This window comes from Bufo bufo, chromosome 4, assembly GCF_905171765.1.
Source record: "Bufo bufo chromosome 4, aBufBuf1.1, whole genome shotgun sequence".
In the NCBI taxonomy this organism is placed as follows: Eukaryota; Metazoa; Chordata; class Amphibia; order Anura; family Bufonidae; genus Bufo; species Bufo bufo.
Window position 1 is genome coordinate 141,657,928 of NC_053392.1, and position 26,143 is coordinate 141,684,070.

The 26,143-nt window shown below is 44.8% G+C and overlaps 1 long non-coding RNA gene across 1 annotated transcript in view; it reads right to left on the reverse strand.

Annotated features, from left to right (window-relative positions):
* Nucleotides 1-16,255: 16,255 nt before the first annotated feature.
* Nucleotides 16,256-26,143, reverse strand: part of LOC120999996 — a 111,392-nt gene continuing 101,504 nt past the window's right edge. Inside the window, exons 2-3 of the long non-coding RNA XR_005778719.1 lie at nt 16,829-16,944; nt 16,256-16,422 (exon numbers count right to left, since the gene is read on the reverse strand). This is a non-coding gene — a long non-coding RNA (uncharacterized LOC120999996). The remainder of the gene's footprint in view (nt 16,423-16,828; nt 16,945-26,143) is intronic.

Below are 26,143 nucleotides of genomic sequence, written 5' to 3' on the forward strand. Positions count from 1 at the left end.
AGTATAACTTATATGAGGTGCTCGGGCATTGGGTTGAATAAACTCTTTAATACTTCTCTGAGTGAGATATGCAAGCTAGTTTTCATTCTAAAAGAACAAGGGTACTGAGTGTCTCAAAAGAAAATTGCCCTGGGTAGCTGAGTAGCCTTGGGGGTATTGTTGGGGGTGCTGTTTCTCATTAGGGAGATGACCTAGTATGTACGAAGAGTGGAAAAGCAGAGGTGGGTTCAGCACTCAGCTAAAAATCAATGCTTTGTTGGAACTCAGAACATATCAAAACAAGTTTAAAACATAGCAGCGCTTATGCGTTTCAGGTAGAGATACCATTGCTATTATTATATTGATTATCACATCCACATAATTGTGTAGGATGTCTATTGTGGTACTTGTGGTTCGCTGCGGGCATCCTCCACTGTATGCATTTTTGCTGGGGATCGCCATGAGCAACGGGCCACAAGTGCAGGATTTGCTCCCCTATATATATGCACAACTGCATATGGGGTTGAGCACTTCCTGCCTGTTTAACACCACGCCATTTTTTCCAGTTTGTTTGTATATAGAGATACCCTTAGCATAGAATACAGTGTATAAAATGTAGCTAGGTTAAATACCTAGGCAAACAAGCAAGTAAGGCTACTTTCACACTCGCGTTTTGGCTTTCCGTTTGTGAGATCCATCATGGGCTCCCAAAAGCGGTCAAAAACGGATCAGTTTTGCCCGAATGCATTGTGAATAGAAAAGGATCCACTCAGAATGCATCAGTTTGCCTTTGATCAGTCTCCATTCCGCTCTGGAGGCAGACGCCAAAATACTGCCTGCAGCGTTTTGGTGTCCGCTTGACGAAACTGAGCCAAACGGATCCGTCCTGGCACACAATGTAAGTCAATGGGGACGGATCCGTTTTCTCTGACACAATCTGGCACAATAGAAAATGGATCTGTTTCCCATTGACTTTCAATAGAGTTCATGACGGATTTGCCTTGTCTATGTTACAGATAATACAAACGGATCCGTTCATGACTGATGCATGCAGTGGTATTATTGTAATGAATCCGTTTTTGAAGATCCATGACGGATCCGCCCAAAACGCGAGAGTGAAAGTAGCCTAATAAGTAAAACCAGAATTCGATTGCAATAATCTCCATTCAAATAAACCAACCAAAATGTAACTACCATAGCAGGAGACCATGCGACTGCTATGGGGCCCAGGGCATGAGAGGGCCCAGTTTATCTAATATTCTACTGGAGGTGAAAACTTGGTCAGGACTCTACCCTCTAAGGCCCCTTTCACACGGGCGAGTTTTCCGCCCGGATGCGATGCGTGAGTTGAACGCGTTGCACCTGCACTGAATCCTGACCCATTCATTTCTATGGGGCTGTGCACATGAGCAGTGATTTTCACGCATTACTTGTGCATTGAGTGAAAATCGCAGCATGCTCCTTTTTGTGCATTTTTCACATAACGCAGGCCCCATAGAAATGAATGGGGTTGCGTGAAAATCGCAAGTATCCGCGAGCAAGTGCGGATGCGGTGCGATTTTCATGCACGGTTGCTAGGAAACAATCGGGATGGGGACCCGATCATTGTTATTTTCCCTTATAACATGGTAATGAGGGAAAATAATAGCATTCTGAATACAGAATGCATAGTAAAATAGGGCTGGAGGGGTTAAAAAAAAAAATTAAACTCACCTTAATCCACTTGCTCACGCAGCCCGGCTTCTCTTCTGTCTTCTTTTTTGCTATGTGCAGGAAAAGGACCTGTGGTGACATCACTGCGGTCATCACATGGTCCGTCACATGATCTTTTACCATGGTGATGGATCATGTGACGGACCATGTGATGACCGTCACCACAGATCCTTTTCCTGCACACAGCAAAAAAGAAGACAGAAGAGATGCCGGGCTGCACGAGCAAGTGGATTAAAGTGAGTAAAAATTTTATTTTATTTTTTTAACCCCTCCAGCCCTATTGTACTGTGCATTCTGTATTAAGAATGCTATTATTTTCCTTTATAACCATGTTATAAGGGAAAATAATACAATCTACAGAACACCTAACCCAAGCCTGAACTTCTGTGAAGAAGTTCGGGTTTGGGTACCAAACATGCGCGATTTTTCTCACGCGAGTGCAAAACGCATTACAATGTTTTGCACCCCCGCGGAAAAATCGCACATGTTCCCGCGACGCACCCGCACCTTTTCCCGCAACGCCCGTGTGAAAGAGGCCTAAGAGAACACAACTTTTAGAAAATGAGGGAGTGAAAAAATGGCCCAAGGGTGATTGAAAGGGTTTAGGCAGAAACCCTTCTGTCCTGTGTGGGGTGCCTGGTTTGATCCTTACTATGGGGCCCTTACTTCTTTATGTACGCTAATGGTAGAAGTCATTAAATACCTGGATATATATGAAACAAGTGAATAGGCAAATAAAAGTATGAAAAAAAAAAAAAAAAAAAACATGAAAAGTGAACCGACATTAGTAAAAATACGCCAAATCAGTTTTTAGGTTCACTCCATGAGGGGAGCGGCTTCCCATAGTCAGTATTCAATAAGCCTCACGACAGCTTTCCTCCAGTTCCCTTTATGCCTAGGTTAGTTAACCCTTTCAGTGATTTTTACTTGAAAAGTACATGTGTCACTTTGATGACAATTCACAAAGTGCACTGCCAAGAAAAATAAAACACACCATAAAAATGTCAGTTTTAGTTCCCTGGAAGCAGAAACCTCAGAAGGGTATTCAGACACCTCTGATTCAGGTGCTTCTAATCCATGCCCTATCACAGTTATCAACAAAAAATAAAAAAACGACACAGGGCTGGCGGAAGCACAAACGAACAAAATCAAGATATCCAGAATACAGAGGAATACAAAATAACGTAACCATCTGAACAAATAGGGGTCGATTTATCAATACTGGCACTTACTGCGCCTGACTTGATAAGCCCTGCACTGACGGAGGTCGCGCCTAATTTATGACAAGGCACACGCCTCATCATCAATTAGGTGCATCCTCTGGCAGTCCATGCGCCTAGCCAGAAATCTACAACAGCACAGAGCTGTAATCAATTTATCAAGTTCTGATCAAATTGCTGTATTATCCAAAGGTCTAAATTTTGTACCTGATGCACACTTCGATTGGTATTCCACATTGCTGGACATTCATCAATTTATATGGGCCATTACAGTACAAAACATTTTTTTCAGAATGAAACAATAATTAATCCCTTCTACCCCGTTGTTTTTTTCACCTTTGCATTTTCGTTTTGCACTCCCCTCATTACCAGAGCCATAACTTTTGTTTTGTTTTCACTCACATAGCCATATAAGGGCTTGTTTTTTGGTGGACAAGTTGTACTTTCTAATCTCACCATTTAATATTGTGTAGAATGTAGTGGGAAGTGGGACCAAAAATTCCAAATGGGTTGGAATTGGAAAAATTTTATGTTTTTTTTTTTACAGCGTTCACTATGTAGTAAAACTGACTTGTGATCTTCATTCTCAGTATGAATCCCGCAATACCACATATGCATAGTTTTTCTTGCGTTTTGATACTGAAAACAAAATTTCCAATTTTTTTCCCCCTTTGTTGTCATTTTCCCCTACAACTTTTTGTTGTGTGCAGATCTGTATGCAGGCAAATTTTTGAAGGGCAATCTGTAGGAGGGTGATTTAAATTTTATTTTATTTTTACACTTTTTTATAGTTCTCATAGGGAACTATAACAAGCAATCTTTAGATTGCTATTCTCATATTATGATTTTACTAGTTTCCTATGGAGCCCTACTACATGCAGGGGCTCCATAGGAAACACTGCGCATCAGCCTCCTGTCAGTCTCTATTACTGGGGCTGCTGCACACAAGCTCCGGCTCTTCTGATCACCACATGAGGGAGTATTAATGAAAGCACGCGCTTCTGGTAATACAGGTGCTTAGATGCCATGGTGTGGTTTGACTACAGCATCTGAGAAGTTAAATGTCCACAATCGGCATTACTGCCGATCGCGGACATTAGCCGCAGATGCCTGCTGTATGAAACAGCAGGCACCCAGTTGCTATGGCACCTGCTCGGCTCATCTCTACAATTTAAATGAAAATACAAAGCCAAAAATTGGAACCAGTGCAGTGACCCCTATAAAAGTCACTAATCCAGAGTTTTACCCAGTACAATCGACAACTAATACGATGGATCAATTTCAAACTATCATAGGGAGGGAATTACATACTATTCAAAAAGAAAAGATGACCCCCCACAGTAGTATTCTCAATCAGGTTTGCAGATTTGTGGCCAGAAGAGGTATCACATTAGGAAACCTTCTAGCGCCATCAATGCATGTTTCTCCTGTTACCAAAAAAATGCAAACATGTTGTCACGCAAGGGCCTTCTTCAATGTGGCTCCACTAGCTGTTCTACCTGCAAATACCTAAAACCTTGAAAAAGTGTTGTCTCCACAACAATTAGCTACTGTCATCAATTGAACACGTTTCTGAATTGTTACACCACATATGTTATTTCCATTACAAGGCAAAATGCAATATGGCATTTAAGAACAAGAATTGCTGAGCAGTGATGGCCAGTTCGCATTGTTCGCCCGTGAACACATGCGGGCTGCCATCTTTTCTCACAAGTCTGGCGAGGGTAAGCCCTTGCCTGTGCCTGTGCTGCGAGCCGGTCTGAAACAAATGCGGTCAGCGGGAGCAGGCAGTTCCGAGAACAGCCCGATGAAGGCCCCCGGTGGCTGTTCTCGGAACTGCTTGCTCCCGCTGACCGCATTTGTTTCAGACCGGCTCGCGGCACAGGCAAGGGCTTACCTGTGCCTCGCCGGACTTATGAGAAAAGATGGCAGCCTGCATGTGTTCGCGGGCGAACAATGCAAACTGGCCATCACTGTTGCTGAGCATCTCAACATTAACAGTATTACAAACCAAAATCAAAGGAATCCATTTGGTGTGGCAGCGCACTTTGTGAATTGTCACCATGTACTTTTCATGTAAAAACCAGCAAAACTGTTAACCAACCTAGGCGTAAAGGGACCTGGAGGAAACCTGTGCTCCATCATGAGGCTTATTGGATACTGACTATGGGAAGCCGCTCCCCCCATGGAAAGCAGGGACAATTGAACTGTGTAAAGCCTGGGTAATAGATGCTATTCTATTACACCTAGCTGCACTAATTGGGGATCCAAAGTGCTCTAATACTACAGATTTTAGGCTGTTTGCCTTCTTTGACACATAAGTAATTCCAGTAATCCTTGATTCTGTTATTGTGGTGAAACTGAGATCCGATACTACTGATTTTGGGGTAAACTGGGTCTGTAGCAATTTATGTGAAATCAGCTGACGATGGTGTAAAAGGAGTGCTCTCTTTCACTCTATAGTAGGATCTCAGGCAAACGCCCACATATTGCAGAGGGGCACAGAAGCGCATAGTTCCCTGTCCCGCTGCCGATCACCGCCATAGGCTTCAGGCCTAGTGGGCCTGAGACCTATGCGGTAGTGAAATCCTGGCTCAGGCATGCATGGTGACGTCATTGCGCACCTGTGTCGGGATGCAGCACAGTGACGTGTGTGCGCCTGCCATCGCGTGCCTCAACACACATAGGTGAGTATTTAGCTTTTAGTTTTTTTTGTTTTATTTTGTGTGCCAACTGTGGATGTTGCTATTGGGGAGGCACTGTAGTGGCATTTCTATTACAGGGACAATATTTTTGGGGAAACTATACAGGGATTATTACATGGAGCACAACTGGCTTAGTTGCCCATAGCAACCAATCAGATTCCACCTTTCATTTTTGACAGCTCCTTTGGAAATCCAGTTCTACTTTACACCAGTTTGATTAAGTCTACTGGAATCACTATTTTTTCAGCAGTATAGTACCTTTGTATTGGGGAGCACCACAGGCACAGTATTGGGAGTGGCAGCAGGATGACACTGTGGGGACACCAGGATGTGGAGATTGATGGAAAAATTGAGAAATTTAACGTATCTGTGTAACAAACTCTGCAGAGACGAGATGAGGCTGAAAGAATTTGTCATGGCGGTCTGGGTCAAACGGAGGAGAAGAGGAAAGAGAAGATCTACATGACAATAGATGTCAATGGATGTAAGAGGTATGTGGTGCTGTATTCTCCTCCATGTCTTTTTTATTATAATTATATTTATTTTAAATTTGATGACCAAATTTTAAAGATTAGGAGCCAATTTGGGGTATTTTGTTAGTCTGGAGATGTCATATGGCCTAGGAAGAGACTGTGGAGCTCACGAAGCACCGCAGCCTCTTCATACAAAAAAAAAAACTAAACTAAAATGGAAGGAGGGGCACAAGTTCGGTAGACAGCCCCGGGCCTATCCTGCACTTAATCCGCCCCTGGTCCCGCTTTTTCTTCTCCTACTCTGATAGTATGTTATATGGCCGGGGCTACGTGACATTCACTGCAACACGGCCAAAGATCGCAGCAGATTCATGATGCCTCTGTGCTGTAAGTTGCAACATAATAAAAATGAATGAGGTTGAGTTACAATCGACAGTGGCAGAAGTGCAATAGGTTTGGATTTGTACTGTTGGATCATGGTTGTGGCAATTGGCAAGTCACAACATGGCCCCTTTTACTTTCATTATGTTTCAATGTACAGGACAGTAGCATTGCAATGCTGAAATCTTGGCTGTTTGACATATGTCCGGTGGCCCCAGCTCATCTGTTTATACAGAACCTACTGATACTGTTATTGAGTATAATCTCAAAGAGCAGTGAACACTGAAAGAGCAACAAGAGAGAGAAAGGGATGTCATGGCACATCACACTGAAGAATTTTATGAGTAGTTAGAGATATCCATGAACTTCATGTTATTTTTTTTTTACCAGCGTTTTTTGTGTGTCAGTTTATTTAGCCACGCATTTTTACATGCTTCTTTTTTTTTTCATTTTTCCAGTCTTATAGAGAAGCCTGTGGGAAAACCACTGATCAAAAAAAAAGTGCCAAAAATGAAGAAAAACAACACAGAAAAATGGACTATTCATAGACGGTGAAGTCACTTCCTTTTTTTGGCATCGGCAGCACATAGGTGGAGAATAATCAAACTGGAGTAAAGTAGAACTGGCTTAGTTGCCCATAGCAACCAATCAGATTCCACCTTTAATTTTTCACAGCTCCTTTGGAAAATGAAAGGTGGAATCTGATTGGTTGCTTTGGCTAACTAAGCCAGTTCTCCTTTGCATCAGTTTAATAAATCTTCCCCATAGTTCATGAAGAAAGTCAAATGTCGTGTGCTGTCGCCATTTTCGAACAAGCGATGTGGAGACTGCAAAGCACCACGTTCTACTGATCTGAGATGTGAACGCCGGCTAGTAAAGCACGCAAGGGTGGAACGAAATGTTACAGTGGACAACTCACAGCCAAAATGAACCAGGGGGTTATCAGACGTGTATCTAAAACAACAGTTCAGTGATCCCTACTGCATATGGGGCTCCGAAGAAGACAGAAAGGCTTCAATTTTCGTGGCAGTATTAGATATGCACCACCACTGATTGGTAAATGGCTGTCTTCTCCGATGAGCCACTTTTTCTGTTTCATGCATAGATATTAGGGTGTCAGGTGAGAAACATCAGAGAATAAATACCCTGCAACCATTGCTGAAAGAACACAAGCTGGTGATGGCAGCATTATGGTCTGGGGAATGCCGAAAACTTGACCCAGACTTCCAAGTATTACCATGGCCCCTTAATTCTCCAGACTTGAATGCAATTGAGCATTTGTGGAACCAGGTCAATCATTGTGTTCGCTCTATGGATCCTCCCCCACACTCCCTCCAGCAGCTGTGGGATGCACTGAATGGCTCCAGATACCTGTGACAACCTAGCAGTCACTCCCAGCCCATGTAGCTGCTGTCCATGCTGCACATGGTGGTTACTGTGAATTTTAACTGGTGGTCATAATAATGTGACTCAACTGTAGAAGTTTACCTATATATTTCTCTTACAGGCTGCAGATATTTTTTTAAAGAAAAAAAAAACTGACAAAAACTCTTCAAAAAGGAGTGTTTTTTCTCAAAATGATATGTGTGGAACCACCCAAAGGGTTATATACATTAGCCTCCTAACCGTACACCAGGTTTCTAGGATGGATTTATTAAGGGTGCTGCCACACGTTCAAGCTTTTTCATGAAAGTATTAAGGGCAGATAGAACTTCTCCACTTTTTTCAATCCACTCCAGGCTTTGGCTTCAAAACCTGCATCAAAAATCCTGAATGTGTGGACATTGAGAATCATGCAGCTGCTGGTAATTCCCACCTCATCATAGACCAAATGCAGGAGGAAGTGGCTGAAAAGGAGCAGATACGGTAGTGGTCAGTAGTACCAGTGTTATGTATGGAGTGCATGCAGGGGGTGGACAGGGGTTGTCCTCTGAGACAACATCTTTTCACATACAATGCAGGCTGCTCTTACTATTTCACAGTGAAATCCATCAGAGGAGGGATCTGATATCTCCTTCTTTAACACCTATCTCTGCATTTGTGGGAGCTCATAAACATTAATTTAGGGACATTTTACAAGGCCCAAAAGGAACAGGCCGACAAACAAGCAAACACTTGCCATTTGTCAGCCGATGTAAGCTTTTAAGCCAGCATTAAAAGATGAGATGACGGTTGACCAGGACAAATCGTTAAAAGTTTTGAGTACTAAGTAGAAAATGTTTTTCAGCCCAATATAAATAAAATGCATTCAAAGGTGTCTTTTACCTGCCCCCCTTCCCACCACCACCACCACTACCCAGCGTCAAATTGGCATCATCACCCTGAAAGAGTTAATAGGCAGACATGTTTTATTTCCTGTGACGTTGAGTCAACCCTTGAAAAATTGCATCTAAAGGGTGCAAAGAATTAGTGGCTCAGAAAGGTTAAGTGACTAAATTACCAGGTCAGTAGGTCTTTTTATCTATATTTTAATAAAAAAAATTCAAAAGTACAAAAATTTTATCCATACAGTAGCACAGAGTTAAAAGTTGAATATAATTATAATTACTGATCACTTGCCCTCATTTAGGACTGTGTTACACATTTACAATATTGGATCAGTATTCTCAGCTAGACGGCATCTGGTGGGTACATGCATCTAGGTGAATAGAAGGAATAGACAGGCAATGACTGCGCTTCTCACAATATACAGAAATATGCGTTCACAATGTAGCACGTCATTAGTAGGTAGTGGTCACTAAATAATTTATCCAGTGATGTATGTGACAGAATTCCCTGGATCACAGACATCTGTCTTGCCGAGTCCTGACATCATGACTACACCCACTCATGTGGTCACTTCTTGGGCTTCCAGGAAACACAAGGGTTGTCTGTTAAACAAATTTAAGTTACTGCATGTTCGAAATGATTCATTATGAGCTAAGCAATTCACATTCCAGACGTAAGAGAAAGTAAGTAGTCCATCCTGTCCTTCTTTGTTTAGTATACTGAGCCACAGATGTAGCAGAGCCAAATCTATCATTTAACATAATGTGCAGCCATGTCACACAACTGCTTTGTTAAAACTCTTCAGAAGATGTTGCTTAACTTTGTAAATGCGGTTGCTTTCCAATCTTTTGTATTCATTCTCAGTCATATCTTGTTTTGTTCTTCACTCCAGACAGGTTAAACCCAGGCAGAAAGCAATAGGAAAAGGCTACCGTGACTATAGGTGTAGGAAGGGAAGAGGTGAAGGGAGCAGTTGGAAAGGTTCTCAATTCTAGTGGGAATTTTGAGCACCAGTTTGCACACAGCAGCAAAGGAGTGATATGCCCTGCAGTCCCTCACGTGCAGGTGTAGTTTGCCCCAGAGCCTCTGGAGATAACAGTGGGAGAAAAATGTGTATGTGGGCAGATTGGCACAAGAGTTTGTACCTCCAAGGACTCCATTGTTCTGTCCCATATGGTTGTGGATCGTGGTTGATGTGACTGCGTGAACAGTTTTACTTTACATTTTGTTTTGCTTTTAGATGTTACGGATATAGTATGGTAATAAATTTGCTTTTCTCGGCAATATAAAGGGTAACTAAACCTTTGTTGAAAAAACAAAGAGGCAGTAGACCTCCGCAGAGCGCTGTGCCCCTTCAGCTTTCATCGGTTCTGCTCAGCTTTTTGAGTGTTTGGAGTATGGATCTCAGATAATTCGATGTGTCTGCACTCCACAAGTACAGAAAGCCAAGCAGTGCCGATTAAAGCCATAGGGGCAGAGCACTCTGAGCAGCACTTCTGCCCCTTTGGTTTAGTTACCCTTCAATCCAACCCAATGTCTCCTTGTTTCATATGATGCATTAGCTTGGGGACTGAGTGTGTGAGTGTGTGAGTGTGTGTGTGTGTGTGTGTGGGGGGGGGGGTGATTTGCCCCAGCTGGATTAAAGTGGTTGTCTCACTTACTAATGAATTGTAATTATTTATATTGCTTCCTTCATTGGCTTGATAAATTTTTGATCGCATTATACATTTCTTGTATCAAGGGTATACGATCACTCTGTAATCCAGCCACAGTGGTCGTGCTTGCACACCATAAGAAGACGCGCTGGTCTATGTGCACTCCTATGGTCCAGGCTACCAAAGAGGCTGACGCTTTTTCCTATAGTGTGCAAGCACGACCACCACTGAGATTGCAGGGTGGTCTGTAACCATGGAAACGAGCAGTGTATAATGCAATGGAGAAATTATTCAAGCCAGCAAAGTAGGAAATATGAATAGACTTGACCAAATCGGGTTCGGTACCCGATACATTTGAAAACTTTATTTACAATATCTCTTCTGTAGTGCGCTAAAATGTATGGTCTCCACTGAGGTCTGGCACATCTTGCTTCAAATAACGCAAGACTTGCTTCGTTTTGCGTCTATGACGTTACACTGAGATTATGCACCAAAATCCGAAGCTGAACTCGGCTTTGTTAATGAGATTTTGACACAAGACGAAGCATCAAGCCTAAATATGGACAATCACAATACATTAGTAGGTGCCTTGTGTTAACTTTCTCTACCTGATAAATGCCATTTGCTAAAGTGAGACAACCCCTTTAAAGATTAAAGGGGTTGTCCAGGTTCAGAGCTGAACCCAGACATACCCAGAATTTCACCCAGGCTGCCCCCTGTTATGAGCTGCTCTTCCTTGCCCTCTACTTGATCGCATATGAGCAAGGGCTTCTTTTGTTAATAACACACTGCTGGGCAGAGGCTTCCCGGTGACGTCATGAAATGCTCCGATGCTCATAACAGCGGGCTGCCTGGGTGAAATTCTGGGTATGTCCGGCAGAGGCGGATTAAGTGAATGATAGGCCCGGTGCTGTCTACCCAACTTGAGCCCTTCTCTCCATTTTAGTTTAGTTTTTTTGCATGAAGAGGCTGCAGTGCTTTGTGAGAGCCACAGTCTCTTCCTAGGCCATATATACCCCAAATTACCCCAAATTGACTCCTAAACTGAAAAATTTGGTTGACAAATTTAAAATACATATAATTATAATAAAAAAAGACTTGGAGGAGAATACAACACCACATACCTCTTACATTCAGGGACATCTCTTGTCATGTAGATCTCTTTCCTCTTCTCCTCCATTTGACCCAGACCGCCATGACAAATTCTTTCAGCCGCATCTCATCTCTGCAGAGTTTGTTACACAGATACTTTAGATTTCTCAATTTTTTCATCAACCTCCACATCCTGGTATCCCGACAGTGTCATCCTGCTGCCACTCCCAATACTGTGCCCGTTGTGCCCCCCAATGCCCCAGGTACTATACTACTGAAAAAGTAGTGACCCTAATAGACATAATTGGAGTCCTTTATCAAACTGGTGTAAAGTAGAACTGGATTTCCAAAAGAGCGGTCAAAAAAGAAAGGTGGAATCTAATTGGCTGCTATGGGCAACTAAGCCAGTTCTAGTTTACACCAGTTTGATAAATTACTCCAAATGTCCCTATAGTGTCCACAGCAGTTGTAATGTCCTCTACAGTGCCCCCAGTAATAACACCCTATATTGTGCTCCAGGTAATAATCCCTGTATAGTGTCCCCAGAAATAATAGAATTTCCCCTACAGTGCCTCCCCAATAGCAACGCCTCCCACGCTGCCCTATATAGTAATTTCCCCCACACTGCCCCCACATAGTAATCCTTCACAGTAATTTGCCCCACACACAGTAATTTCCCCCCACACTGCCCCTATATAGTAGTTTGCCCCACACAGTAATTTCCCCCACATAGTAATTTGCCCCACACAGTAATTTCCCCCACACTGCCCCATATAGTAAATTGCCCCCACATAGTAATTTCGCCCACACTGCCCCATATAGTAATTTGCCCCCACATAGTAATCCCTCCAATAATAATTTGCCCCCACACAGCTCCCACATAGTAATCCCTCCCATAATAATTTGGCCCCACACAGTAATCCCCCCATAATAATTTCCCCCATACAGCCAGCCCCAATGTAGTAATTTCCCCCTGATGTACTGTCTCTTCACATGTCCTCTTGTGCCCCCCCATGCCCCCCAAAGTTGACACATAAAAAAAATAAAAAATAAAAGCTAAATACTGACCTATGTCCAGGCACTTGCTCGCAGATCGTAGGGGCCGGGATGAGGCAGACGCACACATGTCACTGTGCTGCGTCCCGGCACAGGTGCGCAATGACGTCATCACGCCCGCCTGCGCCGGGATTTGACTGCAGCATAGGCCTATGGAGTTTATCAGCAGCAGGGCAGGGAACTATGCGCTGTTCACCCTGTCGGATCCGTCCTTCCGCTATTTCGCCGTGCCACCGGACCATCCCCATTGTCTATAATGGGGACGGGGACGGGGGCGGAGCTCTGGCGGCACAGCGAAATAGCGGCAGGACGGATCCGACACGGTGAACAGCCAGTCGGATCCGTCCTGCCGCTAGTGTGAAAGTACCCTTACTTGTATGACACTCTTTTACAAGCTGATATATGGATTGTTCTGGGGTATTTTCTTCTATTTTGTAAGGTTATGTCAAAATGGCTGATTAATTAGCTATAGGACCCAGGGAGATCATCTATTTCTTTTTGTGGAACTCATTTAAACATTGCTGAGCTTTAATGAAGATTATATATTTTTGTAATTTTTGTATTGGCATGGGAAAATACAAGTTGCCAGTACATACTAAGGCTACATTCATACAACAGTAAAAAAAAGGCTCTGAAAAAACGGACACGCTGTGATTTTTTCATTGCCATTTTTCAACAAGTTTTGCATCCATTTTCTGGCCACTCTTCATAACTTTGGTCAGATATAGGGGTTATTAAGACCGGCGTCTAAACCTCTAGACATACCTTTTGTCTAACCCTGAAAGCACCTGCAGAGAGCCCGGGAGGGGAGAGAGCGAGAGGATGGGAGTGGTGGTAGTGGCAATGATGGTGGTAGTAGTACTCAAGGTGGCAGTTCTCACTTTGGTGCTCCCTAGGGCTGTGCACAGTGAAAGGAGGGACGCATCCTTTCTTCCACTTGGGGCACACACTGCTTTGGGGTTTCCTTTGTGTTAGTGGGTTTTAGGGGTCCAAGGCAGGGCTTCCTGGAAGTAACAAATTGCATCGCTTGGCAGTGTAGGTGATGATGCCATGGAATGATGAGGCTGTTTTTGGTGAAATAAGTCAACTGTACTTAGTCTTTACAGGATACACAGACAACTTTTCCAAGGCTGCACATCTCTCTTTCTCTCTCTCGCTTGTTCAGTCTGTATTTTTATAATATCCAGCTGTGGGTTTAGTCCTTTAACAGATGACTAGTCGGTCTCTTTTGTATGGTAGGAAGTCTGAAACTTCTGTCCCCAACCGATATGCATGTGTTACCGTCACTGGCTTGTATGGCTGCTCAATCTTCTGCTAGGTTCAGTACTTCTCTCCCTCAGAGGCTGGCACTTGTTACAGTTACTAACTGACTGCTCACAGAGTTGGTGTATTCCTGTCTGCTGCTTCTCCTTGCAATTAGCACTCTACACAAGCTACAGTTTCCAGCTAGAGGGGTGGGGCCAGCCCAACACCCAGCAACTGCATCCTAAAGGCCCGAATATTATCCTCTTTCTCCCAATACTCAGGCTTTGAGACACAAAGTGCAGAATAAAGACACATTAACCTCCTTTTAGCAGTAAACCACTGGGTCTCAACACACCTTCCTATTGTTTATTAGGCTGTATGTAACAGAATAGATTTCTTGGCTCACAATAACTAGTGGGTTGTCAGGGACACATAAAGGAGTGCCATACAATGACCTATCAGACAGCAAGTGTCCTTCATGTAGATCTTGCACGGGACCTTTGCTGTCTATGTTTTACCCTATCTGATAACATAATGCATACTAAAGATCTGAATACTAGTCTTGAGCGAATCAAAGTATCCTAAGTGGACTTTGATCCGAATTTCAGGAAAAATTTGGTACACCACGAAGCCGAATTTCCGTGCACTTCATGGTAACGAATACATTTTTCCTAAAATGGTGGCTGAAAGTAAAAAAAATGATACTCACCTCATCCTTGATTATGGAGTGGCTGTCTGCTCCAATCTTGATTGAAAAAAAAACACCAAAAGGACCTGCTGTGAGCGTGATTACATCACCGCATGCAAAAGCATGATCATGTTATGATGTCATCACACTCGCCGCAGGTCCTTTGGCGAGTTTTCTTCAGTCAAGACGGGAGCAGACGGCCTCTCTGCAATCAAGTGGATGAGCTTTAACACCGGTTTAACCCCAGATTAACCCCTGAGCACCTGAATGTGGGTCTCAGATGCCATCTGAGGGGTTAAATGATGGGGGGAGCACGATCAGTCTTCCCCGTCATTGCACCCGCTCCATACAATGGAAAGTAATTTGTAACAAATTGAATTTCTTGTTGAAGTTTGGCAAAGCTGCCAAATCAAATTTTTCTAAACTTTGATCATCTCTAATTAATATTCCTCTCTTAGAAAAGCCAACTTGAAGATTATGATTTTAAGTTACTCATCCATTCGAGTTCTTCATTGCAAGTAATTTTGTAAGATCATTTGTAAGGGTAAATAAAATAATATGTTGAGTTGATCCAGAGGAAGGCAAAAAACATGAGATAGAAATAAATTGTCTTCATCTTAGGGTCCATTCATGCGTCAGTAGTGTATTGCGGATCCGCAATACACCCGGCCGGCACCCCCATTGAACTGCCTATTCTTGTCCGCAATCCATTCCTGCCCCATAGAGAATGAATGGGTCCGCACCCGTTCTGCAATTTGCGGAACGGATGTGGACCCATTCTGCATTTAGCATGTAGAGAAAATAATTACATGGCACTTACTAATGTGTCCATATTGCCTCCTTTGCTGGCCTGATTAATTTTTTCATTGCATTATAAACTGCTATTTTCCAGGGATTATGACCACCCTGCAATCCAGCAGCGGTGGCCATCCTTGCACACTATTGGAAAAAGTGGCCTGGAAACAGGGGAAAGCATTGCTGATGTTGATACCAATTTCTATTATTGTTTCTGCTGCCCAGAACCAATGGATTTATATGGGGACTGTGGTGATGATTGCTGCATGTAAATGAATGCCACATTTCTGATAATTTCCTGCTCAGTCGCCCCTGTAAATAGACCTTAACGGGGTTGTCCCATGAAAAATATTCTACAGTTTTCAAACCAGCACCTGGATCTGAATACTTTTGTAATTGCATGTTATAAAAAATGTAGCATAGCCACTGAGTTATTCAATAAAATGCATCTGTATAGCGCCACCTGCAGTCAGTTTTTTTCTTATTTCTTTGACCTGCTCACTGAGAAGGCCGCACATGCTCAGTTTCATTCTTCAACTGCCTCCTTAGCTGTGATAGGCAGAGCATGGACACACCCCCTGAGCTGCAGCAGAAAAGACACTCCCCTTGAGCTGTCAGCTGGATATAAATTAGCAGAGTAATGAATGGCGAGATCTCTGGATCCATGTGAGGTACAGGGCTGGTTCTAGCTTTGTTAGAAAGAGGTTGTCATATCCTATATGATCGCCGATTTTCATTTTTTACATTAGTCATGGGATAACCCCTTTAAGAAAATCTTGCAAAAGAAATCCAAAGGAGTCTAATCTCCCACTCAAAATAAAATTCTTCACAATGTTCAACATTGTCCATTGTATCATATTAATTCTGTTTTTACAAGTTCCCTGGAAGTGAAAGAACTGCTCTGAGTGACACATATGGTTAAATTCTGCTACACTGAATACTTGGAAATGCACGTATAAATACGTAGTGCATACTGTACCACAAGCCTCTCCAGGGTGAAGAGTTAAGACGTCTCCATTCAGAAAAAAGGCATCTTCTCACATGAATGGTTATCAAATGCTGGCATCTGTGTGATCCCTCAGGCCTCCAGCTTCTATGACTCATTTCCGTCAAACTATTTTCATTTCCACCCACAACATTTAATTTTGATCCCTTGGGAAAAGGTCAAAGGGAGATGTGCACTGATCAGACAGCAAATTGCCACTAGCACAGCCTGATATATCATCATATTCACACACTGGATGCTGAATGGAAAAATGTTGGAACTATATCTTGGATAAATTTGTTAATTAGGATTTAATAATCGTCACTAAATCTCATCCTTGCCAAATCTCTTTGCCCCTTTCCTGCCCTCAAAGCTGTGCAAATTATTTCCTTAAAAGGGATTCTCTCACTTCAGCAAATGGCATGTATCATGTAGAGAAAGCTAATACAAAGCCCTTACTAATGTATTGTGATTGTCTATATTGCCTCCTTTGCTGGCTGGATTCATTTTTTCATCACATTATACACGTCTCATTTCCAGGGGTTACAGGCACCAGTGTTTCCTATAACTTACCTGTGTGAAGCGCCACCCATTCCTCCATCCAGGCAGCAGTTACATGGCGGCCCCATTCTCTTTCCCGGCACTTCCTCTGACGTTCTGGTCTGCATACAAATGACTGTGTCCTGGTCCTGCAATGTATGGGTCTCATTACTGATGTCAAGTACATTGCACTGAAGCTTTGAAGAAGAGGTAACAACAGCAGCGATTACCCGGCGCATGCGCAGTAGCCGTGAAGCAGAGGTCAGTAGAGGTGTCAGAAACTATGAAGTTTGTGCTGTAAATATCTGGGCCCGCAGGAATGAGTGCTGGAAAGGAGTGAGGATGGCAAAAATGAAGAGAGAGGGTATTTGCCGCAGCTTAGAATGGGATTAGGGGTAGAATATTTTTTAGATCAGATAACCCCTTTAATATAAAGAGTAATCTGAGATGGACTGGTTGCTGAAGACAAATATAATATCAACCACAGTTAAAAGACTATTGGGGTCATTTATTAAACTGGTGTAAAGTAGAACTGGCTTGTTGTCCACAGCAAACCATCAGATTCCACCTTTCATTTTTGACAGCTCCTTTGGAAAATGAAAGGTGGAATCTGAATGATTGTTATGGGCAACTAAGCCAGTTCTACTTTACACCAGTTTGATAAATGAACCAATATAACCATTAGCAACAATTTATTCAGCTGTGAGGCTGAAAGCCACTTGTGTACCATGGAGGCAGCCCACACAACTTCTAGGAACTTCTTCTCCTGCTTCCTGATATAATACAACAGCATTTTCTGCAGCCACTACTTTTTCCTGTGTCTGCTGCTAGAGAAGCTCAGTGCAAATAAATTTCACAGCTGCCATTGAGTTCAATGGTAATTGTACACATTCTTTGCACAGAGCTCTTCTGAGTAACTGGATCATGAACTTTCGATGTGGAATTGCATAATAAAATATTCAGAATTTCAAATTTCAACCCGAGTGCCGCAAATCTGTGTTATATATCAGTGACTGTCTGGCACCGGTACCAAACAGTGTGCGGAACTCCATTAATTCATTACAGATTTATTACTGTGACTTTTTTTAAAAAGATGCAAAAAGTTACAAAATCACTCCGGGGGGGGGGGAATAAACTGGAATGGCATTTCTAGACAAAACTGTTTAAATATTTGGCAAAGTTAACAAACAGCATTTGACAATTTGGTGCACCTTTTGCAAGCGGAAATTCAAAGCAAAACTGACATCAAAATGTCCCATCATGCTATACTCTCCACATGTGTATCCCTCAATTGGCCAGACTGCAGCCCTAAGGGTGCCATGCACATGGACGGTTTTTTTTGCAGTCCGCAAAACGGATTTCCGTTGTTCCGTGATCCGTGACCGTTTTTTCGTTCGTGGGTCTTCCTTGATTTTTGGAGGATCCACGGACATGAAAAAAAAGTCGTTTTGGTGTTCGCCTGGCCGTGCGGAGCCAAACGGATTCGTCCTGACTTACAATGCAAGTCAATGGGGACGGATCCGTTTGACGTTGACACAGTATGGTGCAATTGCAAACGGATCTGTCCCCATTGACTTTCAATGTAAAGTCAGGAGTCCCTATTATACCATCGGATCGGAGTTTTCTCCAATCCGATGGTATATTTTAACTTGAAGCGTCCCCATCACCATGGGAACGCCTTTATGTTAGAATATACCATCGGATTTGAGTTAGATCGTGAAAACTCATATCCGACAGTATATTCTAACACAGAGGTGTTCCCATAGTGATGGGGACGCTTCAAGTTAGAATATACTACGAACTGTGTACATGACTGCCCCCTGCTGCCTGGCAGCACCCAATCTCTTACAGAGGGCTGTGATCCGCACAATTAACCCCTCAGGTGACGTACCTGAGGGGTTAATTGTGCGTATCATAGCCCCCTGTAAGAGATCAGGTGCTGCCAGGCAGGAGGGAGCACACCCCCCTCCCTCCCCAGTTTTAAATTCATTGGTGGCCATTGCGGCCCCCCTCCCTCCCCTGCATTACTGTACATTCATTGGTGGCCAGTGTGCCCCCCCTCCCTCCCCTGTATTTAACTCATTGGTGGCCAGTGCTGACCCCCCTCCCTCCCCTGTATTACTGTACATTCATTGGTGGCCGGTGGCCCCCCCTCCCTCCCCTGTATTACTGTACATTTATTGGTGGCCAGTGGGCCCCCCCTCCCTCCCCCTCCTAATTAAAATCCCCCCCCCATCATTGGTGGCAGCGGAGAGTTCCGATCGGAGTCCCAGTTTAATCGCTGGGACTCCGATCGGTAACCATGGCAACCAGGACTGCAGTAGTTAGCAATTTTAGAAGCATTATACTTACCTTCGCTGTCTGTGACCGGCCGGGCGCTCCTCCTACTGGTAAGTGAAAGGTCTGTGCGGCGCATTGCTCATAGCACAGACCTGTCACTTACCAGTAGGAGGAGCGCCCGGCCGGGGTTAATTGTGCGGATCACAGCCCCCTGTAAGAGATCGGGTGCTGCCAGGCAGCAGGGGGCAGTCATGTACACAGTTCGTAGTATATTCTAACTTGAAGCGTCCCCATCACTATGGGAACGCCTCTGTGTTAGAATATACTGTCGGATCTGAGTTTTCAGGAAGTGAAAACTCAGCTCTGAAAAAGCTTTTATGCAGACGGATCTGCGGATCCGTCTGTGTGAAAGTAGCCTACGGCCACGGATCACGGACGCGGATGCCAATCTTGTGTGCAATAGGACAAGTCATATTTTTCTGACGGACAGGAAACACGGATCACGGCCGCGGATGAACAACGGTGCATTTTGCGAGTTTTCAACGGACCCATTGAAAGTCAATGGGTCCGCAGAAAATCACGGAAAACGGAACAATGGCCACGGATGCACACAACGGTCGTGTGCATGAGGCCTAATGTTGATCAAAACAGACGATTTCAACCTCAATCAACGTTCCAGTTGAAATTTTACAAAAATCAATCATTTAGCTGACCAATGAGAGACCGTTATCGTTTAAAGAAGTCGGACGTATTTAATATTTTCATCTGATAGACGAAAGATCTTTCGTTGAAAGAATGATAATTAATAAATAAAAGATATTTTTTTGAAAGAAAATTCCCGGGAAGAAGTTTCATCTATCGCCTAGTTTCGTAGAGCATGTAACAACCGTAACGGTTAATATGGACTAAAATGTATATGGCCATGTCCTCGAAAAGAACTTTCACAAGATGTTTGTTTGTTCTACTGCTGTTCAACTGCAAACCAACTTCTGTCTAATGTGTATGGCAACCTTAGTCTGGCCTCCTTATAAACCTGCTTTAATATGTAGTAAATTTGACTTAGGCCTCTTTCACACGAGCGTGTCAGGATGCGTTGGGGCAAACCCGCGCGAGTAGGTACCCAATTGCAGTCAGTTTTGACTGCGATTGCATTCCGTTGTTCAGTTTTTATCACGCGGGTGCAATGCGTTTTGCACGCGCGTGATAAAAAACTGAATGTGGTACCCAGACCCGAACTTCTTCACAGAAGTTCAGGTTTGGGTTCGGTGTTGTGTAGATTGTATTATTTCCCGTTATAACATGGTTATAAGGGAAAATAATAGCAATCTGAATACAGAATGCATAGTACAATAGGGCTGGAGGGGTTAAAAAAATAAAAAATAATTTAACTCACCTTAATCCACTTGTTCGCACAGCCGACATCTCTTCTGTCTTCTTCTTTGAGGAATAGGACCTTTGATGATGTCACTGCGCTCATCACATGGTCCATCACATGATCTTTTACCATGGTTATGGATCATGTGACGGACCATGTTATGATCGCAGTGACGTCATCAAAGCTCCTTTTCCTCACAGATGAAGACAGAAGAGAAGCCGGGCTGCGTGAACAAGTGGATTAAGGTGAGTTAAATATTTTTTTTATTTTTTTTAACCCCTCCAGCCCTATTGTACTATGCATTCTGTATTAAGAATGCTATTATTTTCCCTTATAACCATGTTATAACGGAAAATAATAATGATCGGGTCTCCATCCCGATCGTCTCCTAGCAACCGTGCGTGAAAAACGCACCGCATCCGCACTTGCTTGTGGATGCTTGCGATTTTCACGCAGCCCCATTCACTTCTATGGGGCCTGCGTTGCGTGAAAAACGCACAAAATAGAGCTTGCTGCGATTTTCACGCAACGCACAAGTGATGCGTGAAAATCACCGCTCATGTGCACAGCCCCATAGAAATAAATGGGTCCGGATTTAGTGCTGGTGCAATGCGTTCACTTCACGCATTGCACCAATGCGGAAAACTCGCCTGTGTGAAAGGGGCCTTAGGCCATTTAATTTTAGTGAACAGAAATCTTAAAAGGGGTTTCCCATTTCAACATTTGGGGCATATTGTTAGGGTATGCCAAAAATTAGATAGGTGCAAATCCCACATCTGGGACCCACTACTATCACCAGAATGGGATCTGCAAAGTAAAGGAAAGAGGACTGCTATAGGACTTCTGAAAAATAGCAGAGTAGGTGTGTTTAGCTATTTTTAGGAGTCCTGTAGCAGTGAATGAAGAGAAAACCATGCACGCTAGGCCACCTCTCCATACACGCTATGGGACTGCCGGAAATTACCCAGGCAGCGCCCAGCTATTTTCAGAACTCCCATAGTGGTGAACTGAGAGTGGCTGTGCATGTGTCGATGTTCTCCCTTTACTTTAGGGGCACCATTCTGCAGATAGCAGTGGGTCCAGGAGGTGGGACCCACACCTATCTGACATTTGTGGCCAGGGGAGGATTGGCTATCGACCCTACAGGAAAATTTCCCAGTGGGCTGATGTCCGAGGAGCCACTCGAGCCCTCCTCATGGCCACCAGCTGGATACATAAAGATCTGATGCTCACAGTAGTGATTAATGCTAGGAGCATCAGGTACTTATGCACTTGGCCAGCAGCCGCAGGAGCAGGATTGCGATACAATAGTTTCCTTTAGTGAGAAAAGCTGTGAGCCACGTTGGTTACAAATTTCCCATAAACTGATGAGGGCTTACTCACACGTCAGTGATTCATAAATGTGTGCTGTCCATGTTCTCCATGGACAGCACACATTACCTTTGATTTGAATGTGTTTTTTGCACATTCTTGTTTTTACATTGACCATGCTTTAATGGAGAAACAATGGAAGGATGCACTACTTTGACACACTGACCAACAATGGACAATTCACTGATATCTTCACGGATGCCAAACGGGTGCGTGAATAGGGCCTATCCATATCAGTAATAACGTCCATGACAAAACGGTCAGTGTTTCATCCATGAAGATGTACATGAAGGCTCTGTGTTTTGTCCATGTGTTTTTTTTTTCCCCTCCATATGTCGTCTGTTTACCATAATCACTGCTAAACTGAAAAGGAGATTTCCAGAGCATGTCCTAGCAATGGTCAGTAAAAACCTCTGATAGAACACCATTCATGTTCTGTTAGTGGTTTTTATGGACCCATAGATGTCAATGCATGTATGTGGTCCGCATCACAAACTTAAGTAGTGCATGTCTGAGCTATTTTTGGGTCAGTGGAAAAACAAGGTTGTGTGAATAAGCGCATTAAAGGGGTTATCCAACCCCTATAATGCCCCCCAAAATGCCTGGGCCCCTCATATAGATCATATTTACCCTGCTCCTCACCACCCGCCTTGCTCCTGATGCCCACACAGCTGCCACTGCATCTCCGTGTCAAGTAGATCAAAACATCCGGGGAAGGGGGGTTAGTGGGAGCAGCCAAATAACAGGCCACAACGGGAAGAGCCTACCTAGCATTGCTGCAGTCGTGCAGACATCAGGAGTGACACAGGTGGTGCTGGGGAATGGGGTAAGTATAACCTGTATGATGTGCCTGGGCATTTTGAGGGGCATTATAGGGGTTGGGTAACCCCTTTAAGATCAATTGATACCTGCGCTGTCCATGGAAAACATGGACAGCACAAGTCCGTGATATACCAACATGTGAAAGAGGCCTAAGTTAAATAGGTTAGTGGTGTTTGTATCTCTAATAAAGTTGAGCGAACACCTGGATGTTCGAGTTCGAGAAGTTCAGCCGAACTTCCCGGAAATGTTCGGGTTCGGAATCCGAACCCGACCCGAACTTCGTCCCGAACCCCATTGAAGTCAATGGGGACCCGAACTTTTGGGCACTAAAAAGGCTGTAAAACAGCCCAGGAAAGAGCTAGAGGGCTGCAAAAGGCAGCAACATGTAGGTAAATCCCCTGCAAACAAATGTGGATAGGGAAATGAATTAAAATAAAAATAAAAAAAATAAAAATTAACCAATATCAATTGGACAGAGGTCCTATAGCAGAGAATCTGGCTTCACGTCAGCAGAGAATCAGTCTCTACATGCCATAGCAGAGAATCTGGCTTCATGTCAGCACAGAATCAGTCTCTTCATGCCATAGCAGAGAATCTGGCTTCATGTCAGCGCAGAATCAGTCTTCATGTCATAGCAGAGAATCAGGCTTCACGTCACCCACCACTGGATTAGGCCACTGTCACACATTTAGGCCCCGGCACCCAGACAGAGGAGAGAGGTCCCGTAACAGAGAATCTGGCCTTATGTCAGCACAGAATCAGTCTTCATGTCATAGCAGAGAATCAGGCTTCACGTCACCCACCACTGGAACAGGCCACTGTCACATATTTAGGCCCTGGCACCCAGACAGAGGAGAGAGGTCCCGTAACAGAGAATCTAGCCTTATGTCAGCACAGAATCACTCCTTATGTCATAGCAGAGAATCAGGCTTCACGTCACCCACCACTGGAACAGGCCACTGTCACACATTTAGGCCCCGGCACCCAGACAGAGGAGAGAGGTCCCGTAACAGAGAATCTGGCCTTATGTCAGCACAGAATCAGTCTTCATGTCATAGCAGAGAATCAGGCTTCACGTCACCCACCACTGGAACAGGCCACTGTCACATATTTAGGCCCAGGCACCCAGGCAGAGGAGAGAGGTCCCGTAACAGAGAATCTGGCCTTATGTCAGCACAGAATCAGTCTTCATGTCATAGCAGAGAATCAGGCTTCACGTCACCCACCACTGGAACAGGCCACTGTCACACATTTAGGCCCCGGCACCCAGACAGAGGAGAGAGGTCCCGTAACAGAGAATCTGGCCTTATGTCAGCACAGAATCAGTCTTCATGTCATAGCAGAGAATCAGGCTTCACGTCACCCACCACTGGAACAGGCCACTGTCACATATTTAGGCCCAGGCACCCAGGCAGAGGAGAGAGGTCCCGTAACAGAGAATCTGGCCTAATGTCAGCACAGAATCAGTCTTCATGTCATAGCAGAGAATCAGGCTTCACGTCACCCACCACTGGAACAGGCCACTGTCACACATTTAGGCCCCGGCACCCAGACAGAGGAGAGGTTCATTCAACTTTGGGTTGCCCCGCAATATAATGGTAAAATGAAAATAAAAATAGGATTGAATGAGGAAGTGCCCTGGAGTAGAATAATATATTGTTAAGGGGAGGTAGTTAATATCTAATCTGCACAAGGGATGGACAGGTCCTGTGGGATCCATGCCTGGTTCATTTTTATGAACGTCAGCTTGTCCACATTGGCTGTAGACAGGCGGCTGCGCTTGTCTGTAATGACGCCCCCTGCCGTGCTGAATACACGTTCAGACAAAACGCTGGCCGCCGGGCAGGCCAGCACCTCCAAGGCATAAAAGGCTAGCTCTGGCCACGTGGACAATTTGGAGACCCAGAAGTTGAATGGGGCCGAACCATCAGTCAGTACGTGGAGGGGTGTGCACAGGTACTGTTCCACCATGTTATTGAAATGTTGCCTCCTGCTAACACGTTCCGTATCAGGTGGTGGTGCAGTTAGCTGTGGCGTGGTGACAAAACTTTTCCACATCTCTGCCATGCTAACCCTGCCCTCAGAGGAGCTGGCCGTGACACAGCTGCGTTGGCGACCTCTTGCTCCTCCTCTGCCTTCGCCTTGGGCTTCCACTGGTTCCCCTGTGACATTTGGGAATGCTCTCAGTAGCGCGTCTACCAACGTGCGCTTGTATTCGCGCATCTTCCTATCACGCTCCAGTGAAGGAAGTAAGGTGGGCACATTGTCTTTGTACCGGGGATCCAGCAGGGTGGCAACCCAGTAGTCCGCACACGTTAAAATGTGGGCAACTCTGCTGTCGTTGAGCAGGCACTGCAGCATGTAGTCGCTCATGTGTGCCAGGCTGCCCAGAGGTAAGGACAAGCTGTCCTCTGTGGGAGGCGTATCGTCATCGTCCTGTGTTTCCCCCCAGCCACGCACCAGTGATGGGCCCGAGCTGCTTTGGGTGCCACCCCGCTGTGAACATGCTTCATCCTCATCCTCCTCCACCTCCTCCTCATCCTCGTCCTCCTCGTCCTCCAGTAGTGGGCCCTGTCTGGCCACATTTGTACCTGGCCTCTGCTGTTGCAAAAAACCTCCCTCTGAGTCACTTCGAAGAGACTGGCCTGAAAGTGCTAAAAATGACCCCTCTTCCTCCTCTTCCTCCTGGGCCACCTCCTCTTCCATCATCGCCCTAAGTGTTTTCTCAAGGAGACATAGAAGTGGTATTGTAACGCTGATAACGGCGTCATCGCCACTGGCCATGTTGGTGGAGTACTCAAAACAGCGCAACAGGGCACACAGGTCTCGCATGGAGGCCCAGTCATTGGTGGTGAAGTGGGGCTGATCCGCAGTGCGACTGACCTGTGCGTGCTGCAGCTGAAACTCCACTATGGCCTGCTGCTGCTCGCACAGTCTGTCCAGCATATGCAAGGTGGAGTTCCACCTGGTGGGCACGTCGCATATGAGGCGGTGAGCGGGAAGGCCGAAGTTATGCTGTAGCGCAGACAGGCGAGCAGCGGCAGGGTGTGAACGCCGGAAGCGCAAACAGACGGCCCGCACTTTATGCAGCAGCTCTGACATGTCGGGGTAGTTGCGAATGAACTTCTGCACCACCAAATTCAGCACATGCGCCAGGCAAGGGATGTGCGTCAAACCGGCTAGTCCCAGAGCTGCAACGAGATTTTGCCCATTATCGCACACCACCAGGCCGGGCTTGAGGTTCACCGGCAGCAACCACTCGTCGGTCTGTTGTTCTATACCCCGCCACAACTCCTGTGCGGTGTGGGGCCTGTCCCCCAAACATATGAGTTTCAGAACGGCTTGCTGACGTTTACCCCGGGCTGTGCTGAAGTTGGTGGTGAAGGTGTGTGGCTGACTGGATGAGCAGGTGGAAGAAGAGGAGGAGAAAGCTGAGTAGGAGGAGGAGGAGACAGGAGGCAAAGAATGTTGCCCTGCGATCCTTGGCGGCGGAAGGACGT